The sequence below is a fragment of the Hesperophylax consimilis genome, chromosome 22 (assembly GCF_061612785.1).
Source record: "Hesperophylax consimilis isolate HC1 chromosome 22, BYU_Hcon_1.0, whole genome shotgun sequence".
NCBI lineage: Eukaryota > Metazoa > Arthropoda > Insecta > Trichoptera > Limnephilidae > Hesperophylax > Hesperophylax consimilis.
The window spans coordinates 12,986,816-13,012,388 of NC_142857.1; the positions used below are offsets into that span (position 1 = coordinate 12,986,816).

A 25,573-nucleotide genomic window follows, 5' to 3' on the forward strand; every position below is an offset into this window, starting at 1 on the left:
CACACTTTTTTATTGATATTATATCCTTGAAGTTACCTTAAAATAATGTTATCTCGTCGATTGCAATCAAGCAAGCAATCTGCACGGAGAAAACTTACCGATAAATATTGCTAATTTATTAAAAATGTTGTCAAATAATTTTTTATACTGTTTTTTTTATTTTTTTTTTTTTATAGTGAATACCTCACCGTCTGGAGCCAGTGAGACTATGGCATCCCCGATTGGGGGATGTTGTGAGGCTGAAGGTAAGTGGGGAAGAGAAAGAGGAAGGTGGGGAAGTACCTGGCTATTCAGATCTAGTCACTAAACACGGCTAAAGCCATTTGGAGCAACGTTTCAATTCTGAATGGTGGTCTTACACCAGGGCGATACTGAGAGTATCTTCCACTCTGGAACGTGCCGCAAATATACTATATATTATTTTAATTAATTAATTGTGAAATAACACAAATTAATTAAATAAAATTTATTTGCGCACGCCGGGTTCGAACCCGCGACCTTCGGAATGGCAGTCCAATGCGTTACCACTGGACTATGCCGGCCGTCAAAACGGGACTGCAACCTTCAACGAATGAATTGACAAGGTTTCCTAACAAACTATTGGTAAAATACAAGGATGTCGGAACACGTGTTTATAATGGTAAGCGGATAACTCATCAAAATGGCAATTCAACACACATATAAAAAGTGTTTTAAAGTTATGAGTTATGGCTATATAAATGTTTGTGTTGAATTGTCATTTTGAGGAGTTATCGTGAAACCATTTTCAATTATGTAATAAATGTATTTTAAAACATGTAAATTGATTTAGCAAGGGTGCTCGGATTCATTGGGAAATTTGGGATGCGGGTCATGGTACCACCGCTCCGGACACCATTTATTTGATAACTAACATCTTTGCCATAGGTTACCTCAAGTGGTTCACTAAGCTTGATGATTTATCAGGGGTGTCCGGGTTCATCAGGATAGGTGTTTTCAGGATGTGCCTACACACTAATCTCTAGATTCCTACTCACCTATACATTTTTCATTCCCAGAACTTCCCCTCCTTCCTTTCATTAATAAGACCCTCCACACAGCATCGACAAAGATGAAATAGGCCCCGAGGAAAATGATTGTCCTCAGGGCCTCCTGTGCGGGGTTGATGTAAGAAAATGTATTATAATAAGCAATAAAGTACTTACCTGTGATCTAATACTATTTTATTTGAAAAAAATTATGTATTAGCTTTTTTATATGAATGGTAAAAATTTTACATTATTTATTATATATAGAGGAATTGCCTCAGTAACGATCTTTTGAATTTGTTAAGTGATAATTATTTTACAAGCAGTAATTATTCGCCTGAAACACTCATCGACATTGAGAAATCTCCTGATAAAAGATACATGACGCCAACGGGACTCGAACCCGTGTCCCTTCGATTTCCGGTCGACAGCTCTGACCACTGAGCTATGGCGTCTTATCTCTTATCCGCGAAATGATTCAATATATACTAGTGTTTCATTCATCAATTACTGCTTGTTACATTTTTTCACCAGAAAAAAACCAACTTTATTTTATATGAGAAAGGCATCGTAAGTGCTAACTCTCTCACTAGATGGCGTCGAGACAAATTGTCTACATTTTTTATGTACTACGTCATGTATCTTTTATCAGGAGATTTTTCAATGTGAATGAGTGTTTCAGGCGAATAATTATTGCTTGTAAAATAATTGTTACCCTTTGTGCTATGCATAAAAAAATCTTGTCTTAAACATTAGTTTACCAAAAAAAAATAATAATTGTAAAGTGATATTGAAGATGTCCACCGACTGAGTGTAATTATTTTCCTCTGGGCAATGTGGAATGTATATGGTAGTTAGTCCCAGAATTTCTGTACGAAAATAAATCCCGACTTCCAGTATAACTTAGTAGAATCCAAAAGCTCACCGAATCAAGCAGTTCTGCGTAATTTTAATATGCGCATTTCTTTTCTTTAAATTCTTTAGGGTTAATTCCGACAAGTAAAATTTGATTTCGTGTTTTTTTAAGGTTCTGCGATTTTTCCTTTTCAAGAAAACTTTGTTTATTAACTAACTAGATTTACTTAATAATATTCCGCAATTTTATGATAACGAAAGACATGGAAAAATGTATATACATTTCTGAAATCCAAATTCGTAAATAAAAAAATACGACGTCAATTGATGCAAGACTGTTAATATTTTATTTACTGGCTTGTATTGAGAGCAGTTCCCTACTGCTTTCTTGTTCCTTTCTTCTTTTCATTACTTGTTTCCCTCTTTCTTGTTGTATTTTTTCCTTTTTGATTTTTACAACTTATACTTACTTTTACAACTACTTATGTTAATTATTTCTCCCTTTCTCCCTGTATAACAATTTTGTAGAGTACCTACCTATGCTATTCTCTTTTATGTATACATACTGTTACCCGGAGTTGCTGAACAAAATAAATTTCCATGCGCCAATTCGATACAGCAGACAAAATACCCTTTTCTACATTGATAGATGCAATACCAATTCCAACTAAAATGAATTTATGCAAAGGACATGTAACTACTATAATAGTAAATTTGCAAATATAGACACTCGTGCTGACATATTCACTGCTAGTTACTATCCCTACAGAATCTCATTGTATCACATTCTAACTCATATTAACGACTGCTAAATTGATTGTACCTAATATTTTAATATTACTTGCGTGGCAACTTTTCCTTTTCCCTCTCCTCCCCTTTCCCGTTCCAACCCAAGTCTATTTAAGTATAGTTATAATCTGGAATGAGTCTTGCATTAAAGCTGAATTTGGCATAAACAAAGTTAAACAGTGGCTAGATAGTAATCTCCTCACTCTAAACTCGGATAAAACGAAATTCATCTGCTTCAGTTCAACTCAAGCGGGTCAACCACAAGAAATTATTAACATTAGAATACACCATTGTTACGACACTATTACATGTAAATGCAATACCTTAGAATGTGTGGACAATATAAGATACCTAGGAATTATCATTGATAAATTTCTGAGATGGGACAAACACATAGCCTTTACTTCCACAAAGGTCAGGAAACTTACACATCTGTTTATAGCAATAAGAAATATTCTATGTCTAAATGATTTGAAACGAATTTACTTTGCAATGTGCAATTCCATACTAGACTATGCTTCATTAGGTTGGGGAGGTTGTGCCAAAACCATACTCGATCCCTTAGCTAAATCCCAGAAATCGCTTATAAGAGTCATACTGAAAAAACCTTTCAGGTACCCCAGCGATTCATTATTCGCAGAGTTTCGTGTTCTTGATGTAAGACAATTATACATAAGGAAAATCATTTTACATACTCAAAAACAGAGGCACTACTTAGCTTCCGTAAACCACTGTCATAATACAAGACATGCAAAAAAAAACCCAACAGTTCCGCCCACCACTTCCTCATCTTTAGCACAGAGACAATTCTCTTACTTAGGCCCTAAACTGCTCAATCTCATACCTGATGCATGGAAGGCAAAGAGTACTAATATTCTGCGTATGCAGGTAAACAATTGGCTTCTGGACTTGGGGAGAGTTGAATGCGAGAATATGCTAAAAAACAGTAATTAAATTGTAAATTTTGTTTTCTTTACATTCTTCTTTACATTTTAACTTATATTGGTATTATATTAGCATTACAGGAACTGTATTTTTACATAAAGAAAGTTCGAAAATTGTTCAATTCTTCGTGATATTTTTCCTTAAAGGAAAAGTTCCTTCTTTACTTTCATTTTTTATTTTTTGTTATTTTTCATTTCCTTGTTTTATATATTAATATTTCTTTAGTTTAATATATCAGCTAAACAATAGTAAAAAAAAAAAAAAAAATGAATATACATTTGTATTACCTTACCAACAGAATTTCTTCAATTCAGTTTCATTTTCAAATTCATTTTCTTGTTTTTATCTATTAATTCAGCTTATGTTATGTTAATTCAGTTATTATGTCAGCTAAATAATAGTAAAATATGTCGTGATATAACTGGAAGCATTCTAGAATACGAATATACATATGTATTTTTTTTTTTAACAACAGAATAGTCAACACTATAATGTACCATATATTACATGTAAAAACTTATCATATTGGAATGTCCTAAAACGGGCAATCGCCTAGTTGGACATTTTAAGTTCATTAATTGTATTATGTAATATTTACAAACAAACAATAAATAAAAAAAAAAAAAATAAATAAAAATAAATCACTTTTATTTATTGCTGTTTATGGTAGGCATATTATAGGTTTATCGTTTACAGGTTAGTTTTATGTTTCTGAATATATTTGTGAACATTAATAATTGGTCTGTTTTTTTGTTATCCTCTTATGTATATTGTATTACTAAGACTGTTTAAGTTCCTTAAATAAATAAACAAATACTGTAGTCGCAATATTTGTTTGTGAATTAACTTGTATTTTAATCAAATAGTGACAACAAACCAAATAAGGAACCCCACTCTATTATTGAAGTTAGTTTTGGTTGTTAAAACAATTTAAAAAAACTTAGGTTTTCGTGTCTTCCAAAATCACACTAAATCTATGGTCATGACGAATGACGTCATCGGTCACCAGCCTCAAAAACCTATGTTTTTTTTTTCATATGGAGGTCTAGACATTTTTATTTTATTTTCAAGATTACCCACTTTAAGCATTGAATAACACCAGGTAAAATGTTAGCATCTCGCCACTTGTGTTATTGTTTTGAACTAAAATGAAAAAAAATCGAAAACCGCACCTGATTTAAACAATTTACCGGTTTTAAGAACCTGATTTTCTATGAAAAAAAATACATTGTAAACCATAGAGACTCACGCAGAATGCTTGTGATGTTAGAACGTCTCATAATTAACAGATTTAGTCATACCAAACAAACGTTGTGTTTTAATCTGTTTTTAAATAACGATTTATAAATTCTACGTACAATAAATAATACACAGTAAAACTTGTTTATTTAGATTCAACATTTTTATTGAATTATAAGAATACATATTTTTTAATAATAATATTTTTCGCTGGAGGTTTTTATAGCGGGGTGAACAGTGAATATTGTGAAGAAAATTTGACTTACCTATTTTTTAGCTGCACGTCTTGTTGAAAATCGGCACTGAGGAATCACTAGGTTGAAAGCTGCACGAGTTTATAAGGGTCTAAATTGAGCAAAAGCAGAGAAATATTATAGCATATCCAACATGGGAAATTTTGTGTGGCTGAATGTTGAAAGAAAAATACGAAAGGGAATGTCGAAGTATACCTCGATATTATTATCAGGTCAACTCGTGTTGTTTTTATTATATTGTGGCGAAATGAGAATACGATTATAATTGTATTGAGTTTAATAAATAAACCATTCTTATTGACAATCGTTTAACAAGTGCTTGACAGGAACAAGTTCAGAAGCAAAGACAATCTGGGCATAGATAATAGACAAAGATAATATGTAGACAGTGTTACTATAGCCGACAGTTTTAATTATAATGAAAGTTTCTCGCCAGGGTGACATTAGAACTATCTTCCACTCAAATAAAAGTTGACAAAATACGGCATTTCGGATATCGAATTAACCAAATGAAAATATGTTTCAACTTACTCGCCCACAATGGGTTTGAAACTTCTAGAAGGAGCCGAGATTTTTACCACGTTGCTGGCATGTAAAGTGTAGACCGTTACATCATATGTATCAAGATGTACACAACGTTTTGCTTATATCCAGTCTGGCAAAAAGCTTTGTATTTAGAATTTTCTTTTACACGTTCAATAATTTTATTTGCTTATGATCAAAAAATTTATAAAACTATTAACTAAATCAATTACTGTTTAATATTACAATTAAATCTAACCGTTAAATCTCAACTGTTCCTCAACAGAGAGAAAATTAAAAAAATAACTGTTTCGTAACGCTGAATTGTTTTAACTCTTTTTCCAATTCAACCAATAAGGGGGCTAGGATTCAAATTTTACTGGTTTGAATCTGCGCAGCGTTGCTTTGAGTTGAATCAAGCTGCCCGCGCCGGAACGAAAACGTCATCTAATGACAGTTGACAAAACCACCGTACCAAAAAAACAACCGATGTGTCAATTCGATATTTAGCCGGAGTTATAATTAGTTCAATCTTATACGAGTGTCTATGAATTCCTTCATTATACGAGCGCTACCAAAAGAACCATATCATGGAACATCATAACCAACTCTTCCGTAAGTCATATTTGCGAATACCTACCTTTTTGGTTCAGCGAACAGTTAAGTGAATAGGCACATACCTGCCTAGATTATAACCATTATAATCTAACCCATGTGTCGATTATCTTGTTCTTTTGGTTGCCCGAATCAAAAATCCCACAATGTCTCAATATGACATAAAAAAAAGAGCTGAGCAAATTAAGGACATTGGTATTATGAGTATTTTTGACAGTAAATCATCTTTTGTTCCTCATAAAAATTTAATAACTAGTAAGGCAATGAAATGTTTGTGTTTATTTTGAGAACGAAGAAATATTTTAAATTAATGAATTCCTTTAAATTATTAATCAATCAAATTATTAATAAGGTAAAAGTAACCTGGAGTGTAATTATATATCTGGGTTCCATTTTATAAAATTCACCAACGAAGAATTGAGAGAGTGCAGCATAAATTTCCGAGATTTATTAATTATAAATTAGAAGTTCCAATCTATGATCTTTATTATACTTTTTTAAGACTTACTAGACTTAATTGAATTATCATCAAGGCATACACTGAGCGATTTAGTATGACCCATTTTTTTAAAGTTTGCATTCAAAATTTAAAAATAAAAAAATAATGTTTATTACTAAAAATATTTATTTATTTTATACCAAAAACTTATTTTCAGAACAAAAAAGTTTGAATTTTGATGTAAAAAAGTCAATTTTGGCCAAAATGTCAGATGGAACCTTGTGATTCCAAGGACATGATATTAAAATAATTTATATTCTTTGAAAATCCGCAGTTTCCACGCTTAAAATAAATGCTCTCACCGCTTGACTATGAAAGACAAAAAAGCATAATTCAAATTACAAAGATAATTATATTTCTTAGAAAATAAAATACGATCATTATTCCACAAATAGGTGTTTAATTTTTTCCTGCTTTCTTTCAAATTAATAACAATCTAGTAATCTTTTTTATGTTTCATAAGTGTCCACAAAAAGGTGATTGTAATTAAAGATTGTTGTAAAAGTAAAAATTTTGAAAAAGTGTATTCAAAAGAAACGTGCAAACGAGAATAATTTCTTAAAGAAATCGCAGAATATTTTGGTGATTATTTAATCATCATTTTCTCGTCAGATAAAGTACCCTTTTTCAATTACTTTAAGTGTTGTTTTAAAATAAAGCAGACAATCATTAAAATTGTAGCCTTACTCATTAAAGACCACCCTTATTTTTACACAATAACTTTTAAATGAGGTTTTGTTTAATAAACGAAGACGTATGATTGTCTTCTTCGTATTATTTTATAAATATTTTTGTCTGTCTATTTATTGTATACCGATAAGATGTGATACAAAATAAATGAGTGGTTATTTTTATTGTACCTTGTTAGCAATATCTTGTAGAAAACTTATTCATTTAACTTTAGAAGCTCATCGAATTTCGTTGAAGCTCATCATCTGGGTTCAATTCCTAGTTGCGACCGTTACCTTTATATTTTCTCTGTCTTTTCATTGAGATTTGCCAAGATTATCTTCTTTTTTCACCGAGATTTGTCAATATTATCTTCTTTTTTCACTGAGATTGTCATTATCATCTTCTTTTTCACTGAGATTTGTCAATACTATCTTCTTTTTTCATTGAGATTTTTCAATACTATCTTCTTTTTTAATTGAGATTTGTCAATACTATCTTCTTTTTTCATTGAGATTTGTCAATACTATCTTCTTTTTTCATTGGAATTGATAATAAATATCCGTTACAAATAATATTATATCCGTTACACATAGGTTGCAAATAAACTTGTTCGGAACTTTACAATCATTCATAAAGATAGCAGCATCAACAATATGGGAATTTATTGAAAATATTACTGGTAACCCTTAATTATTGAAAAATGATATCATTAAAATTTTCGAAATAGACTAGATCTTTACTAAAAATTAGACTTAGTAGACGAAATAGACTTCGACGAGTGTAGGTCTCTGTGGCTCAATTAGGTGAGTGTTGTCAGTAGCAGGATTTAACTTCAATTTCCAATTATGACGTCCTCCGCGGTCAAGGGGTAAGTACTCTTACCCTTCGACTAGCAAGAGAGAGAGGTCGCGGGATCAAATCCCGGCGTTCACAAAAATATTTTATGGGATTAATTTGTGTTATTTCAAAAATTACTCATTTTAAATAATATAATTTTATAAAGTATATTTGCGGCACGTTCCATGAAGTTAATACAAGAAAAGATGTTACAATATGGGATAATTAAAAAAAAATGCAAGTGTGACAAAAAGCATGAAAACAATTAAAAGATAATGTCAAGTCAAGACAAGGACAAGATTTTTATGGAGTTCACGACTTCTGTCATATTAGTACAAATTATTATTTATGTAATTACTGACAAAACTCACAAAACTCATAAAAATTATGGTGGTACGTATTCGATTATTATTTATCGATCTTGCAACTCTTTCTAGTGACTTATGTTAAGAAGAACAGTCGCAAATTGTTTTAGACGCCAATACAATGAAACTGAAAGTCACGCCCATCAATTTCTTGAAGCCACACTTATTTCTAAAAAAATAAAAAATACAAGAAAAGATTTGTCATTTCCTGAATTTAGTGAAAAAATACGGTTTAAAAACAACATATTACCAACTTATTGTGAATCTTACTGTAAAGTACCATTTGTGGGTTAATAACGATTTACTATTTTCGAATATGTGGGTTGAATTACCTTTGTCTTGATTTTCCATGAAACCTATTAATCGATGTTTCTATACGGAGAAAACTTCCTGATTAAAAAATATTGATAATCTATTAAAATCTCTTCAAACTATTCGTATTCCTGTTTAAAACAAGATTATAGGCCATTATCGAATAAATTGATAGGAATCCTAAAAAACTTTAAGTTAAATGTCTGAACACATGTACGTAAGGCCTAACATTTTTGCATTTCATTCTGAAATATTATTAAGACCAATGCAGGTGGATGAACACATGTTCCGATATTATTAAAAATTTTCCAACACTTTATCAGGAAGCGGTTTACGGTCCTATTGCTAATAAATAAGCATTTCTCATTTTTCTCTGTGCATAAATATCATTCAATGCGCACCTTGTATGATACTGAACACTTATAGGTTTTACACGATTAAGGCTTTTCTAAGTAACATTAAAATTCTAAGAAGATGGTGAAGATTAATTTCAACAAAATACAATAGTAATTTTATAATAAAGAACGAGAGTAAAAGAAGCCAGAGAGAATTTTTGGACATAATAAAGACGGGCGTAATGAACTTAGAATTACAGTCAAATCAAATTACCTACTTTGAACTATTGTAAAATGCGGGTTTTTCGAAAAAGAAAGACCGGTCTGAGGAGATGTAACGTCTTGCCTTAATACAATTTGTAAAAGGCATTTCATCTAATTTACTTCCAGGGTGTTAATGGAAGCAGAGCGGTAGAAATACTTATACTAATATTTTTTTACTGTAACAGTTCTTATGGATCTTTTTACAAAGTAATTCTGAAATTTTTTGTTTGATCGTTGAATATTTTATTATAATTTTGGTTTAACAGATGAATCGATCCATGAAATTTATTTTATTTATCCTTTTTTATGTGTAAGAGTCCTCTTAAGCATTTAGGCTATGGCTTCCCCAGTTGGGGTAATGTACAGGAGACGGAGAAGTTTGAGAAGTATCTGGCTATTTAGATCTGGTCACAAACACTGCTAAAGCCATTTAAACAACGTTTAAATTCTGAATGATGGTCCTGCACCAAAGCAATACTGAGAGTATAATCCACCTTGGAACGTGCCTCAAATATACTTTTATATTATTTTAAATGATTAATTTTGAAATAATACAAATCAACCGTATGTAATTTACTTGCGCACGCCTGGATTGACCTCCGGATTTCTAGTTGGGAGCCTTACCCCCTCGAACACGGAGGACTACAAAGCGAAATTTACTGTAACAGTTCTTATTGATTTTTTATTGAGTTAATTTGAAAAAAAAATATCCTTGGATATTTTATAGTAATTTAGATTTTACAAATGAATTTACAGCAAGGTCAATGGATAAGTGCGAAAACGATAATTGGAAACGGTAATTTTTATGAGTTTGTTTGTTATTTCATCATTTTTTTTGATAAGTTTGTGTGTTATTTTATCAGGTTTTTTTGTCATAAGATATTTGATGTAGCTAGGATATCTACCTATTTATTATCAAAAAATTATTTGATTATTTCAGTAAGAAGCCCGTAAAGTTTTACACAACAACTGAGTGTGCGTATAATATGGTGATGTTGCTCATTCGTGGAAAATTAATCATAAAACAAGGAGAATGGCATCTTGTTCAATTCTTTGAAAGTTGAGATGTTAGAAGTATCTACATCCTAAGATGAAAATTACAAATCGAGATTAAAAAAAATCATTATGTATCAAATTTCAGACGAGATAATCTGTGAGAGTTACTATTTAAGACGCATAAATAAACTACTGGTGTAAAGTTATCATTTTATGTTCGTAAATAAAAATGTTACAACTTTAAATTAATTTCCAAAGAAAGTTAAAATTATATCATTGGAGAAGAAGACACTACTAATAAATATAAACGAAACATGAAACAGAATTAGTTTGTCAGTATTATCTACTTCTTCAATGATCTATTACATGGGTCACCAATTACTTTCATCAGGGGTCCGTTTTTTTTAAAATACATGACCGTCGCAGTTCCCCCCTCGTCTTAAAAATTGAAATAATAAAGTGCACTATTCAAATATGTGTAGATACCATATCAATGATCGAATTAAACAAATGGGTTACGTAACATTATTTTATTAAATAATAAATTGTTGTTATGAATAAAAAGAAGTTTGATAAAATAATTAAAGCACTTTGTTTTTACCACGATAATCTTTATTTTTTATATAAAGTCAACATGTTTCGAGAACGATGTTCTCTTCATCAGGACAATTAATGTACTAAAAACTAAATTGTCAAGTATATAGAGACAAGTGTGGGTAGAAAAGGAAGTAGTGTGGGGGGGGGGTTGAGGGGAGGGGTGAGAGGTGGAAAGGGGAGGTGCTTAGAAGATCAAAGACAAACAAATACAATGGAAATATGTTTAAGACAGGGTTATTCACAAAATTAGTTTGATTATTAATAATATTTAAAAAGAAGTTTAATGAGAAAAATGACATTTTTTGATTTGGACTATCCGTCTGAAGTTTGGCCTAAAGTTTGTGCAGGCTATTGTCATTCAATCTTGGAGAAGTTCATCGGTAAGTCTGCTCCGGAATTTATTTTTAATGAAGTTCATCTTGGAAAATGCTGCTTCACAAACATACGTTGACCCAAACAAAGTGAGAAGTTTCAAGGCGATTTCATTTAATTTTGAATATTTATTACCAAAAACAGATTTTATTCAAAACTCTTGACAAGAAACTTCCTTTTTGGTGTTTAAACTGCATTGGAAATCGATTATTTTCATCTGGAGAGCATCTTTAATACTCTCGAAAATATTTACAGCTTCATTGCTTCATTCATCACTGGGATCTAGTGAGTAAATGTTACATAGGATTTCGACAACATTCTCAATTTTCTTAAAATCTGTGAATCTGTTTTCAAATTCTGATTTAAGATAGTTAATGAAAGTCTCGTGGGAAAAATTATCAAATTAAATACTCAAGTTACACGTGTCAAATATTTTGTATTGTTAACACAAGGCCCGCACAAAATAGGTCGGCGGTCCGGATCCGTACCGCAGTCCGCCATTTGGTGACCCCTGATTGGACATTGGACGGTACAACCTTTAAAATAAATTAAAACAAAAAGTTAACATTGTTTAAATTTTGACAAGTCTATTCAAAAGAACAACTTAACTATGTTTCATTCTAATTCTGAACTCTTCTAAGTATTTGATATAAAAACGAAGCTACACCTAATAATACGACAACATAGCATGTTAAGTAAAATAAGAAATAGAGACATTTCAATATTCCACGAAGGTACAAATTTTATTGAAATAACTGGAGAAGTCTTAGTCTTTTTATCTCCTTTTTCAGCGCGAATAATACGCTTGGCTTTTGTATACAATTCTTTTCCTTATATTTCAATAATAGTCTTGACGTTTCAGGAAATCTGTCTAAGTAGGCACACGTAGTCATTTCGAATTCCGGACGCGTATTCTTTCGCTGAAAAACGTGAAAATGCTCAAAGAATTACTACAGTTATCCAAAGATGCTGCGAAGGAGTTGGCCATTACCTGGGTAAATAAAGACAGTCATTAAGAAGACAAGAAAAAATAAGAAGCTATTGCCTGATTAGAGTGAGAAATACAAAACTTGAATCTGGAATAGGCAATGATAATGTGTGCGCCAGAAAGGAAATTTTAGGCTAAAAATTACAAGCAAATGATTCGTATAAAAAGTTTATGAAATGCTAATTGTAAGTTATCCCAAATGATGCAAGACGTGGAAGATAAACCTAATGGCTAATTGCTTTGAAACCTTATGACTTATGACGATCTAGAGTGGTAGAAGTTCTTGATATCACCCATCTGACGGACCATATTGAAGATTTGCCTTAAATAGTATCTGTTTGAAATGATTTAAGTCGTGTTTGGTGATCAGATATGAATAGCCAGGTATTTGTCCACCTTTCTCTACCCCATCTCACTTTTCTCCCAAATACCTTTAACTTCACACATACCCCAATTGGAGATGGCAAAATCTAACTGGCACCAAATGGTTGAAAGATTTTTTTTTGTAATGATAAACTAATGTTTATTAGACAAGGTTTTATGCATAGCACAAAGGATAACAAATTATTATAAGGAATAATTATTCGCCTGAAATATCAAAACAAATTGAAAATATATTGAACCCGCGCCTTCTGATGTCCGGTCAGATGCTCTGGACCACTGAGACACGTCGCGTCGGCTTATTTCCAACACGCAATATAATTCAATATGTACTACTACTTCAATCAACAATTATTGCTTAGTTATATATTTTTTTATTTGGTTGAAATCAGTTGGGATTCTTGTGTGGTATTCACATGGATAAAAGATTTATTGAATTCTACAATCTACATCGCTTATTAGCATTTAAACGGCTAAAATAGCTAAGCGTAATAAAATATTTAATGCATTAAGGGGGTATTTCACTATCTCTGATTATGTTCTGACTAAGCACTAATCCGCGGATTAGTCATTGTTTCGTTTTCACTCTATCTGAATAACGCTAACGCTCCGGTTAAAGTTCGATTTGTCTAATCAGTGCTCGAACCTCACGTTAGGCGCTATTCCTCGAATTAAAGATGGCGTCAAAACATTCCGAGTTTGACAGCGGAGAAGTGAGTCGAATTTTGTTGAATGAATTTGAATGCTTGTATGATCCATCCTGAATTATTTGATTGTGTTCAAAATAAGAAACAATGTATTAATTCGACACGAATCTATCTAAAATGACCTGATAGTCAACATAACATAACCAAAAAAATGCACACTTTGCGGTGGGCGGACTGTGACGCATGACAGCCGTGGCAGTAGATGGAGTAACTGCAAACATTTTGCGATGTTGCCAGACTATTTCGAGTGTTATCTATCCGGAAGCTCGGAAACAATGGTGAAACGGTCGCCGTTGAATAACGAAGTTATTCTGATCTTTAAAGCCAGCCAACGGCTAACTAGTCAGATATTTAGCCCGACATAGTGAAATACCCCCTTAAGTCATCTACAAATCAGAGTAGAAATAATTTTCTTTAATTGCTTCCAGCTAGATGACTCACCTAGCATATTTTATTTCAATGTTAACAAATTTAAACACCACGAGGTATCCCGGGAAGAAAAATAATATAAAAAACATGAAATCACTAACGAGTGTACAAAATCATTGACGGTTTTATTTTATAAATTGTAATCGGTAAATAAACAAGTTTTAATATTCTACGCACGAAATTTTGACAAAATAATTTTAAGTAAAAATACGGTGAAAATGGTTTCCTTTTCGTAGATAAACTTCTTCCGCGACATTTTGATTTATGGTAAATTCAACTCTAATTGATTTATGGTTTATTTCACAGAGAAACAAAGCCTCTAATATTGTTTCTGGCTTTACTCTTCGTACTACTAAGAACAAGATATTTTATAAGAGATTTCATGAAATAATCAAAAAAAATTATGTAGAAACTGATAAATATTTAGTCTGAACAAGATGTCTGAGTCTGAGTAAGGGATTCTTATGTATGTCGATATTTGGGAGTGTAGAGGTGATGGTTGAAGAAAGGAGGGTCAAAAAAATACGCTCGATGATGGAATCCCATTTAACAGAATGAAATACTTGATTACTGCCATGTCAATAATCGAAATAATAGAAAATGTTGTACGAAAAGAAGCTCAATTTTTTTGTATGGATTTTGTTGATTTTTGCTAGAATTTTTGAAGTAGCCGAGTGCTACAAAGCGCCTATTTCCCAACCAGGTATAGCGAATCCAATCCTATGCTAGCTAAATCTTTCGACATTAAGTAAAAAAGATTTTCGCTTATAACGATAGGGTAGGAGAAATTCAGGAAGAGGGTATTTTCAGTGTTTTGTTTTTTATTTCCCGAACAAAGTTAATAAAAAAATTACGATGTCGTATGATTTTTATTTTAAAATGTGCTATTTTCGATTTGCCGCCAAAACAACACTTCGTTCGTTTTTATTCATGAATTCAGTGACGTTAACGTCACGTAGGGCAGTGTTGGGGATAGCTGGCTTACCATGCATTGGCATTTTCCATGGTATAATGACGTTGTAGCCAGTTGAAACCCATTCAGAATGTGCGGTTTTTGATCGTATTTAAATCAATAACTAAGAATGAAATGATTATTAAAATGGTTTTTAGTACAATGATCAGAATTAGAAAAACGCTATACGTACCCGGAAAAGTTTGTAAGGAGAGGGAAACATTTGTCTCAATTTTTTGTAGTACCACATAATTGGACCGTGTTATGTATAAACCATCCAACCCACGACTTGATTCGATGTCTTAATGAATACTACTTCATCAATAATGATGAATAGTGACATTTTAATTGACTTTTTCAGCATTTATCATATTTTTTTTAATCGTACATAAAATATGGGAGTGTTTGTTTGTGCTTGACTTTAAACAAAAATAACCATCCACACAAGACACAAGTTTTTAAAAAATTAAATTTTTGGAATTTGCTGAAACCATCTGTTAATGTATATAACCATAAAATATATGGTATATATTACTATCTCTTAATATATACCATAAAATGTAACTTTATTAACAATGTAGGTACATAATCAAGATTTGATGTATGACATACAATAAACATATCTTCTTAACTGTTATATGTAAAAATATATATACATGGTGATTTCGCAAATATTTAAATGCGATTATTACAGCTACCCAATTTGTAGGTTTTTTCGATTCTTTATGAATATTACTGTGGAAATTATAAATAATTATCAATACATAATCCTTCAAAATATAAAATCTAATCGCAATGTAACGGTTTATTACAACGTTTAGAAACATAAAACGAACAGTTAGTACCCACCTACAAACTCTTTTCAAAATTTTGACCGTAAATGTCTTTAGTCTGAGATACCTACAAACATATAAAAACAAAATGTGGACATTTCCATAAATCCACGTCTCGCCTCGCGTCTGACAACACCTGCTCCAGGCTCGTCGTGATCTGATTATTAATGAGAACAACCTGTCCTTGGTGCGGGTGAAATAAAGAAGGGAAGAGAATAGGGATGGAAATAATGTCACTACTTATGATTTTTTTGACAGTCGCAATGTTTTTTTTCCAACCGGTGTCAAATACACGGCTTTTTTTCGAGATCTGTGAACTTTGAAGATGGACTTAAATATGGACTATGTAGACGACAATCACTTTTAACCCTTAGAAGATGGCCAATATTTTGTGAATATCTCAAAGCTAATTGAAAATTATATTTTAAATAATTGACAGGCATCTACGATATCAACGTTTTACTTATTTTCATTGACAATATTGAAATGCGTTCAAAAATTGAACAGTTCATATGAAAGTAGTCATAATTTGACTGAACTACTATTGTAGTTGGTCGTATCCTAAGAGTTAAAATAATGCTTCTTTTACATAAATATACACACATATCATTAAACATATATAACATAATTTACCCTTAAACAAATAATTATAAAATATGACAATAATAATCCTAAATGTACTTATTTTCCGATGATGCCAAACTGCAAAAATCCATAAATAACCAATATTTTAATTAGTATCAAATTACTGTCAGTATAACCAGTTATTTTTAATGGTTCAAGTCAAGTTCAAAGTTTTTCGCAAATCACATTATTCGCAAGAAATGACAAAAAATAAATCAATATTTGTTAAATGAAAACAAAATTGGAAACGAAATTGTAGCTAACTCCAATACGCGCAATATTGGTGTGATTTTTTTATTTATTTATAATGTATTACAAAAAACATGGTAAGTAACACATTATTCCCAATGAGTTGAGCTAAAACTCATTACGGGAAGTACAGACACATAAAATACATTTTACAAGGATATTACACTTTTAAAAAAATACATCATATTGAAAAGGAAAAGAAAAATAAATAAAAAAGGTAAATACATTGTTAAGAATAGAGATTTTAGAAATACTGAGAGACATCTATACACATGAAACATAGTAAACCAACATATGAAAGCGAGCGAAAATTCACTGGTTTAAAAAAATTTTCAGGAAATAATCTTTAAGCGTTTTAACTAATATTTTTTTGTTAGTTACTGATTGCTTTATTTCATTAGGTAATGCATTGTATTGTCTATATGCAATATATTGTAATGAGTTAATACCAAATTTTGTTGTGTGGGTAGACGATGCTAGGTGTATTAGATTTTGGGACCGTGTTTTGTGCTGGTGTATGTCTGAATTAAATGCTGGTTTGATGTTAGTGTGTGAGGATCTATGTATGATTTGTAATATTGTACAAGTGATATTGTATTTAGGTAGAACCGTAAAAGGAAGTATGTTTGTCTTTAAATATATATCTTTGATATGTGTATCCCACGGTAGACGGTAGATATTCCTTATTGCTCGATTTTGAATCACTTGTATTTCTGATATTTGTTTTTTAGTAATAGTGCCCCAGATACTAACTAAATAGCTCAGATGGGAGTGAATCATCGCATAGTATGTGGCCCGTAGTAGAGATGTAGAGAGAAGACCTTGGAGTCGGTACAGTACGCCGGTTATTGGGGATATTTTAGATTTCACATGCTCAACATGGGAATTCCACGAAAGTTTAGAGTCTATTAATAGCCCTAAATATTTCGTGACTTCTATATTTTGGAGCTTCTCAGTTCCAAGTGTGATATTCATGGGCACACAATCCTTATTACCGAAAGTTAGGTAGTGCGTTTTTTTATATTGAGGCTCAATTTATTAATACGAAGCCAATTAGCTAGAATTGAGAAATCTACATTCATTTGAGACTCCGGGTCACTCAGGCTTGTACTGTGATAATAGATTAAAGTGTCATCCGCATAAAATTGGAGGTTTCCAGAGATACCACATTTAGTTATGTCATTGACATTTAGCAAGAAAAGCAGAGGCCCAAGAATTGATCCCTGTGGCACTCCACATGTGATTTTACCTAAGCCACTCGAGACACCTTTGACTTCAACAAGACAAAATCTATCATCTAAGTAGCTTCGGAGGAGATTTAGGGGCTTCCCAACAATTCCCAAATATTCCAATTTCTTTAAGAGTATTTCATGATCGACCGTATCAAAGGCTTTTTTGAGATCTATAAATATGGCTGCCACATATTCACCCTGGTCTATATACTGTTGAAGGTTGGAGATAAAATCAAAGGCGGCACATTGAGTACTAGAATTTTTCCGAAAGCCATATTGTTGTGGTGTAAGGATATTATTCGCAAATATGTATTTTAGGAGTCTATCTTTGATTATGGTCTCAAATACTTTTGAAAAACCCGATAGAAGTGATATAGGACGGTAGTTAGAGATACATGTTTTACAGTCTCCTTTGTGTATAGGTATTATCTTCGCTAACTTTAATTCATTTGGAAACTTTCCCGAGGACAGTGACCAATTAAAAAGTTCTGTAAGGTGACCCGCTAATTCTTCTTTACAAGTCTTAAGAACTGATGGTGTTACTCCATCGAGTCCCGGTGCTGCTTTCAGCTTAGTTTTAGAGATGATCCTCAGTACCTCATCTTTGTTTGTCCTAGCCATGTACAAGGATTGGCAAGCCTTCGGTTCCACAAATACGGTATTACAGTCATCCGGGAATGACGGAATGGTAGCTGCTAGCTTTTTTCCTATTGAGAGAAAAAACTCATTAAATGCGGATGCTATTTGGCTCGGATCCTTAATTACGCAGTCATTTACCACGAGGGATTCTATTTCAATAGCTGGTTTATGTGTTCGGTTTGATAGAATAGAGTTTATGATTTTCCAGGTTTTAGTGGGGTTATTTTGGTTTTGTTGAAAGCTGTTCGCATAATATTTGTGTTTTAGATTTCACCTATAATAAGTAATGGTATTTCTCAATCTCTTTTTAAGTGTTACAAGAGTAAGATTACCAGGGTCTTGTTTCCACTGCTTGTGAATCTGGTTTCGTTCTGTGATTAATGTATTTAATTTGGAATCAAACCACGGAGTATTCAGTTGTACCCGACTTCTTAATCCTGTTTTTGGTATAGTTGTACCTGATTTTATTGCCTTTTTAATGTGATAATTGAAACTTTTAAAAGGGTCTTCTGAGTTGCTTAAGTTGATCGTGAAATTGTTATCAAGAAGATAGGATTTTACTGACATACTGTTGATGATAGGTCTCGTAATCCGGGATTTGGTTCTATTATTAAAACATTTTTTTAAGTTGTTCTTATAATCAACAATAAGTATATTATGGTCACTAAGTGGATCATCGATATTCGATATAGTAGTCTGAATGTTTTGCCTATTTGATAAAATGTGATCTATTAAGGTGCAGCTTGTATCAGTGACTCTCGTGGGAAATGTTTTGTTATGTATTGAAAAATTGTAAGATTGTAAGATGTTGCAAAATTTAATGAAGAGTGTGTGGATATGGATATGTCAATGTTAAAGTCTCCGAATATTAGTGTATCTTGTCTACTTTCGTTCAGTATTTTTTCTAGATGTATTAGAAAATCCTGCATATTTGTGTTGGGTTTTCGATAGATAGCATAGATGTTAACTGGTTTCCTATCACTGCTACTAAGCGTTATACCTAAAAAGGAATTTTCATTTGAGAAATTTTCAATAATTGCACACTTTATTGAAAATTTCTCAAATGAAAATTCGTATTGCTACGCCGCCTCCTCCTTCGTTGGGGCGAGAAGCAAAAACACTTTTGTAACCATTCAGGGAGTAAAACTTTTCCTCTCCAATCTTAAGCCACGTTTCCGTAATGACGAGCACGTGTACAATGTACCGCGAACTTCTAACTTTTTATAATAATATAATAATAATACTTGGATGACTTGTATAGCGCCGTTTTTGTGCAAAAACACCTCAAGGGCGCTGTACAAACTTATAATACATTTGTAAAGTGGTCTATGTTATTACTTAACTATTTATGGAGAAAATATACAGTTCAATACTTACCTGATAGGTCACTTGAGATTAACACTTAATTAACATTATCTAATTGTTTATTGGCGAAATTTAGATACAGGATTTAGGACTTAATTGAATATAACTGGACTTTCTCTTAGGATTGGTATATTTAATTTAAGGATACGACAGCTTAAAAAGGTAAGTTTTTAATTTAGACCTGAATTCTGTTGGACTTGTTATGGATCTTAGTTCCGGAGGGAGTTTATTCCAAGCCTTCGGCCCAGATACTCCGAAAGCGCGATCACCAAACTTAGTATTTGGCTTGCGCTTAGGTTCTATCAGTCTGCCTACAGCTGCTGATGTTGCTGATCTAAGCGTTGACTGCCTCAGACCAGTGTTTTCTGGGAAGCATAGTTCAGAGATGTAGGGTGGGGCCATTTCATTGATGGATTTAAACACCATCCAGCACAGTTTGTACTGGATTCTTTCAGGGCACTTGAGCCAGTGAAGGTTACAAAGGTGTTCTGAAATGTGCGAATATTTTGAAACCCCGGTTATGAGCCGTGCTGCTGCATTAAACACAGATTGAAGTTTGTCAATTTGATATTTTGGAAGGCTGGCATAAATGCCGTTGCAGTAATCGAGACGTGAGACTACGTAAGAGTTGATAAGTAATTTTGTTGCTTCTGAAGGAAGATTTCTTCGGACAGACTTGAGTTGTCTTAGGTGAAAAAAACCGGTGCTTACAGTCCTATTTTTTTCGATCTCATCAAACTTATTACGGATGCTTCTCGCGTTCATATACATTATTTGTAGACAGTTCGTCACGGGATTATAATTCTCGATGGTGAGGCACTTATGCTCATTTATGTTACACTCCATAATCCATAGTTGCAAGGTCGTTCTTGAGTGCAGCGATGTAGGCCGGGCAGTTGTCCCTATCTCCAGTTGAGTGGTCAGCAGGCTTACCAAATCTGGTGCATGTCGCGCAAACTAGTTTGATGGTGGAATTTGGGCAGGACTCACCAGTATGATTCTGTTGAGCACAATGTCCACATGTGGGTTTGGTATCTCTGTAATACTTGTATGAGTGACCAATCATGTGGCATTTGGTGCAGACAGTAAGGCCAATAAAATCTCGGACGCGGCAAATAGTCCAGCTTATAAATACTTTCTCTTGCTCGACTAGAAATTTACGTACGGTAGCGGGTACTGCGTAGATACGGTGACAAGCGTTACCTGTGCGAGCACCAGCCAGGTGACTTAGTTTACAGCCTGCAATAGTTTCTTCAATGTCTTCAACGTTGGGAATACCAGTGAGAGCCATCCTTAAAAAATCTTCGTCGGTCAGGTCCCGGGGAACATTAAAGAATATCAGTCTCGGTAGACGCTTTGACGGTAGTCGGGCCTTCAGTTTGCTCGAGTTGTCGAAGCAAGGTGCATTTAATAGCTTTTGTTGTTCGCCCGTGGTTGCCGTATTGATCAAGAAACCTTTATTTCTTATTTTTTTTATTCCCGTGACCCGAACGCCTAGTTCAGATGGCCGAATTGTATCTTCAATCATTTTTTTCGTACCGTCACTGTCCTTTATGGCGTCCGCATCCGTTGGAAAGATGCAAACGGCAGGTCTTGGGGGTCCGACGCGATGTCCTTGTTGAGTGATTGGTGGGGGTTTGTGAGCATCATATGGCTGTTTTCGGGCGATGTCAGCAAAAGAGAGGGTAGCCTCTGTTGCCACTGCCACTCTCCGCATTACAGGCCCGAGATCAGACTCTAATTGTATAATTTTTTGCACAAAGTGCCTTTTTTCCCTCTTCTCATGGCTTATTTTTATTTCTGCCATTCTAAGTTGTGCTGTAACTGTAGCTAAATCCGCACGCATCGTCTCGCGCTCCAACAACAGCTGAGATACGGATCTGAAAACTTCCGATACGTTTCTAGCGATCCTCAGCTGCTGGTCTTTTGAGACCTTAGATTGCTTCTCTGCTAACACAAGTTGAAGAGCTGTCAAATGTGCTTGGGTTTCATTGAGCACATCTACTCCTGAAGCGCAAGGATATTCCGCTTCGGTGACAATATAATTCGATTTCGATATAATTATGATATAATTATGATTCGATTGTAAGTAACAATATAAAACCATAAATAAAGCAGCCAAAATTTTTGGAAAAGAATATAAAAAAAATTGTCTTCATCTAACAATTTTACTTTGCAAACGTACGAGACCATCAAGAGTTTGCGTCGACTACGTGGATTAATTTGAATTTAAACAGTAAATTCTTGTCATCGCATCACCGTTAGATTCGATATGTCGGTGTCGTCATGCACATCCCTATCTGCGGTGGATTACTGTTACAAAGTTAGCGATGGCAAGACTCTAAGTGCAACTTATCGATCTGCGCTTTTACATTTTACACCAGGACTCCTTAAATCCTTCAAACCAAAACGTGATTTCGAAACCAGTGGATAAGTTTATCAGGTGATTAAAAGTTGAGATTTCATTTTATCACACAGGATAGCGCTAGATTTTATTGGTCGAGATACATATATTTTATAACTGGTAATATTTTGCTGACGTGTACAGCATTTTTACTGTCTTAATAAAATATTTTTTTTATTATGGGGACTTACCAAATGGCTAGCGGCAGGCGTAAAACATTGCTATTTTTGGTCGCATTTGGACAAAAAGTGAAGACGCTACTTAAACCCCGCATAACCGATTTCTACAGATGTATAACAAGTTTCTCGTTAACTCTTTAAACTTTAAGTTCCACAAAAAATATATGTTATTTTTTAAGATAATATCTACACGTTTGTTATGCCGAAACGTTGATTATATGAAATTTCATCGATAGAAAAAAATTGCAAAGTAAGTTCCAAAAATTATTAAAAACACGTTTTGTTCTGTAATTTAATATGTTATATACATAACAAAATCACATTTTATCTTTAAACGCAACTAAAGAATTTGTTGAGAGATTTTTTCTCTACTTCAAACGAGTTGTGATTAATTAAATATTTTCGCTTTATTAGTATCGTTTTTTTTAATATCAAAAAAATAGTATTAATTTGTACCTATTTGAATGGGTATTACATTCATCAAACGGCATTGGATGTTTTCAGAACTTCAATAAAAGGAACCTAATCGTATAATTTTTTTAATTAAAAAAATTCTTATACACCCTAGTATTAACGACACAGACTTTTTCTTTAAGAGTAAAGAAGCAAAAGCCCAAAAAGGCGTTAATTATAATAAATCAATAAGTAAATAAATAAATTGTGATTAAAAAAAATAGTAATTCGGTTACCTGTTAGGGAACAAATTTAAAAAAAAAATAGTAAAGGTATTTTTATTTTATTTTTTAAGTTGATGAATTTATTCTCGACAACGATTAAAAATTATTAGCTATTTTCGTTTTACCGCCAAAACAACGTGTTCATTTTTCATTCCCTGCTTACCAGCCAGTGAAGTTTTCTATATATATGACGATGATAATTACGTTGTAGCCAGTTAGAACCGTTTCGGAATGTATTGTTTTAGATCGTTTTTAAGCTCAATAATTCGAATGCAAATATTAAAATTACACATTTTAGTACAATCATCAGAATAAAAAAAAAAACTAAAAATCTTCTTCATATTTTAAATGGCATATATTGTAAGAAATACCCCTTCACAGTGGCGGCTCGTGACTTTTGAGAGTGATTGAGTGCTGAGTTCGAAAAATTATAAATTATTACGTGTTTACCTAATATGTGCAAAAACCGAGCTTATAAATATATAACAAATTATTATCAGCAATATTTATTAGCATGCATATTAGCACACGTGTAAATTGAAAAAAAATCAGAGAAAAAATAAATGCCGCCGACGGGAATTGAACCCGCAGTTTTCCGATTGCCGGTCAGCTGCTTAGAGAGTCATTCAGTCAGTCCATAGCAGCTGACCGGCAATCGAGGTCGTCATTTTTTTTTCGGAAGATTTTTTCAATTAGTTTAGGTTTTTCATATAATACTTTGTGCTATGCATAAAAACCTTGGTTATAAAAATTACTTTATCATTAAAATTTTAAAATTATATATATACTATACATATATCCCTACCTTAGTTTGACAATCAGATCCGATACTTAATCTTTGATTCATCCCTAAACCACGTACGGTTCAAGTTAAAATTAGTTGTTTCCCCATAAAATTATAACACTCCAAAAGCACTTAAGCTTCTCACATACAAACAACTCCATGGATTTAAGGTTAAGCGACTAGCGCCCGCAGATAAACGCTTAACAATTTTCGATACATTTTATGACATCACGATCCATTTTTATGGACCCGGTCCTGCATCGACCGTTGCGATTCCCCACGTAGCAAAGTCGTCAACCGTAAAGGTAAAGCTATTCATCGGTTGTTTTAGTGTGCAATTAAATTCGATCCAATTAATCGAAGATTTATTTACGGTGATGCGAATACTTTATTGATTATCGATTTATTAACATTGTTTCAACTAGCTACGTGGGTTATAATGCATAGAAATTCACGGGTTACTAAACAAACATGTACATACTCGAACGTAGTAGAGATCTCAAAGTGGCAAGTAAAATATACTACAGGGTTTTCCAATAAGAGGTGTTATTTTGATATTCAATCGTAAAAGGTCAATGGTTTCGTTGCTTGTGTGGCACTTAGCGCCGTATTGTTGTAAGTAAACGTTGTTCAGATCAATACCATCCAATTACGGCCATAAAAAATCATTAATCATCTCTCGATAGGGAAATCCATTCACCGTAACTGTTGCTCCAGCCTCATTTTCGAAAAAGTAAGGTCCAATGACTCCGTCGGACCATAAACCGCACCAAACAGTTACACATTGAGGATAAAGAGGCTTTTCAACAATAACTCTTGGGTTTTCCGAGCCCCAGATGCGACAATTTTGCTTGTTAACGAAACCACCGAGGTGGAAATGGGCCTCATCACTCAAGATGATTTGTATTTGATTCACTCAAGTGAATTTTAATAATTTCAATGCATTGTTGAAGCGTGTATCGTTCCATTTTATTAATGGCGTAGTTTTTAATTGTCAAATGTCAAAAAATGACAGCTTCAAAAGTAACATCTACCGAAATAGCGGGCTATTCAAAATAACATCTCTTATTGGAAAACCCTATAGTATAGATAGTACCAAACTAAAGTGTTTCCACTATACGACAAACACAGGCAAAATCCAAGGAGTAACATTTCATGAAAGTAAACGCAAATTACGTTTTATTATGACTAGCTCACGTATACCTGGCGTTGCTCGGGGTTATGAATGGTTTGGAGTAAAGTTTTTTGGGTTGGGAATTTTAGTGTACCTAAAAACTGGGTGTGTTTTGAAGGTGGAAATAACATTATTCTAAAGAATCGAAAAGTTTGTTTCTTTTTTAGTTTTCCTCAAGTCCTCATCAGGTGTCCTCGACTTTTTTACCCGTTGAACCTCTGTAAACACTCCAACATCAATAAGAAAAAAACTTTTAAATTTTCAGTGAATCCGGTCCAGTAGCTTGTGTGTTTATAGAGTATGTATATTTAGATCGTTTCCCGGAGATTTTCACTGCCGTTAGAGAAGTGAGATAGCGAACGTAGCAACAATTCAACACACTTTTAAAAAGTGATATAAAGTAATGAAAGGTGATGAAACAAAAACTACGTTTAATAAGTTACTTAGGTTAAGTTTATGAACTAGCGTCATTGATCTATCT

General features: G+C 33.0%; 1 non-coding gene across 1 annotated transcript; it reads right to left on the reverse strand.

The window, feature by feature from the left end:
• Nucleotides 1-1,389: 1,389 nt before the first annotated feature.
• Nucleotides 1,390-1,462, reverse strand: TRNAS-GGA (transfer RNA serine (anticodon GGA)). The gene has a single exon. It is a non-coding gene; the product is annotated as a tRNA-Ser (tRNA).
• Between the last annotated feature and the right edge of the window lie 24,111 nt (nt 1,463-25,573).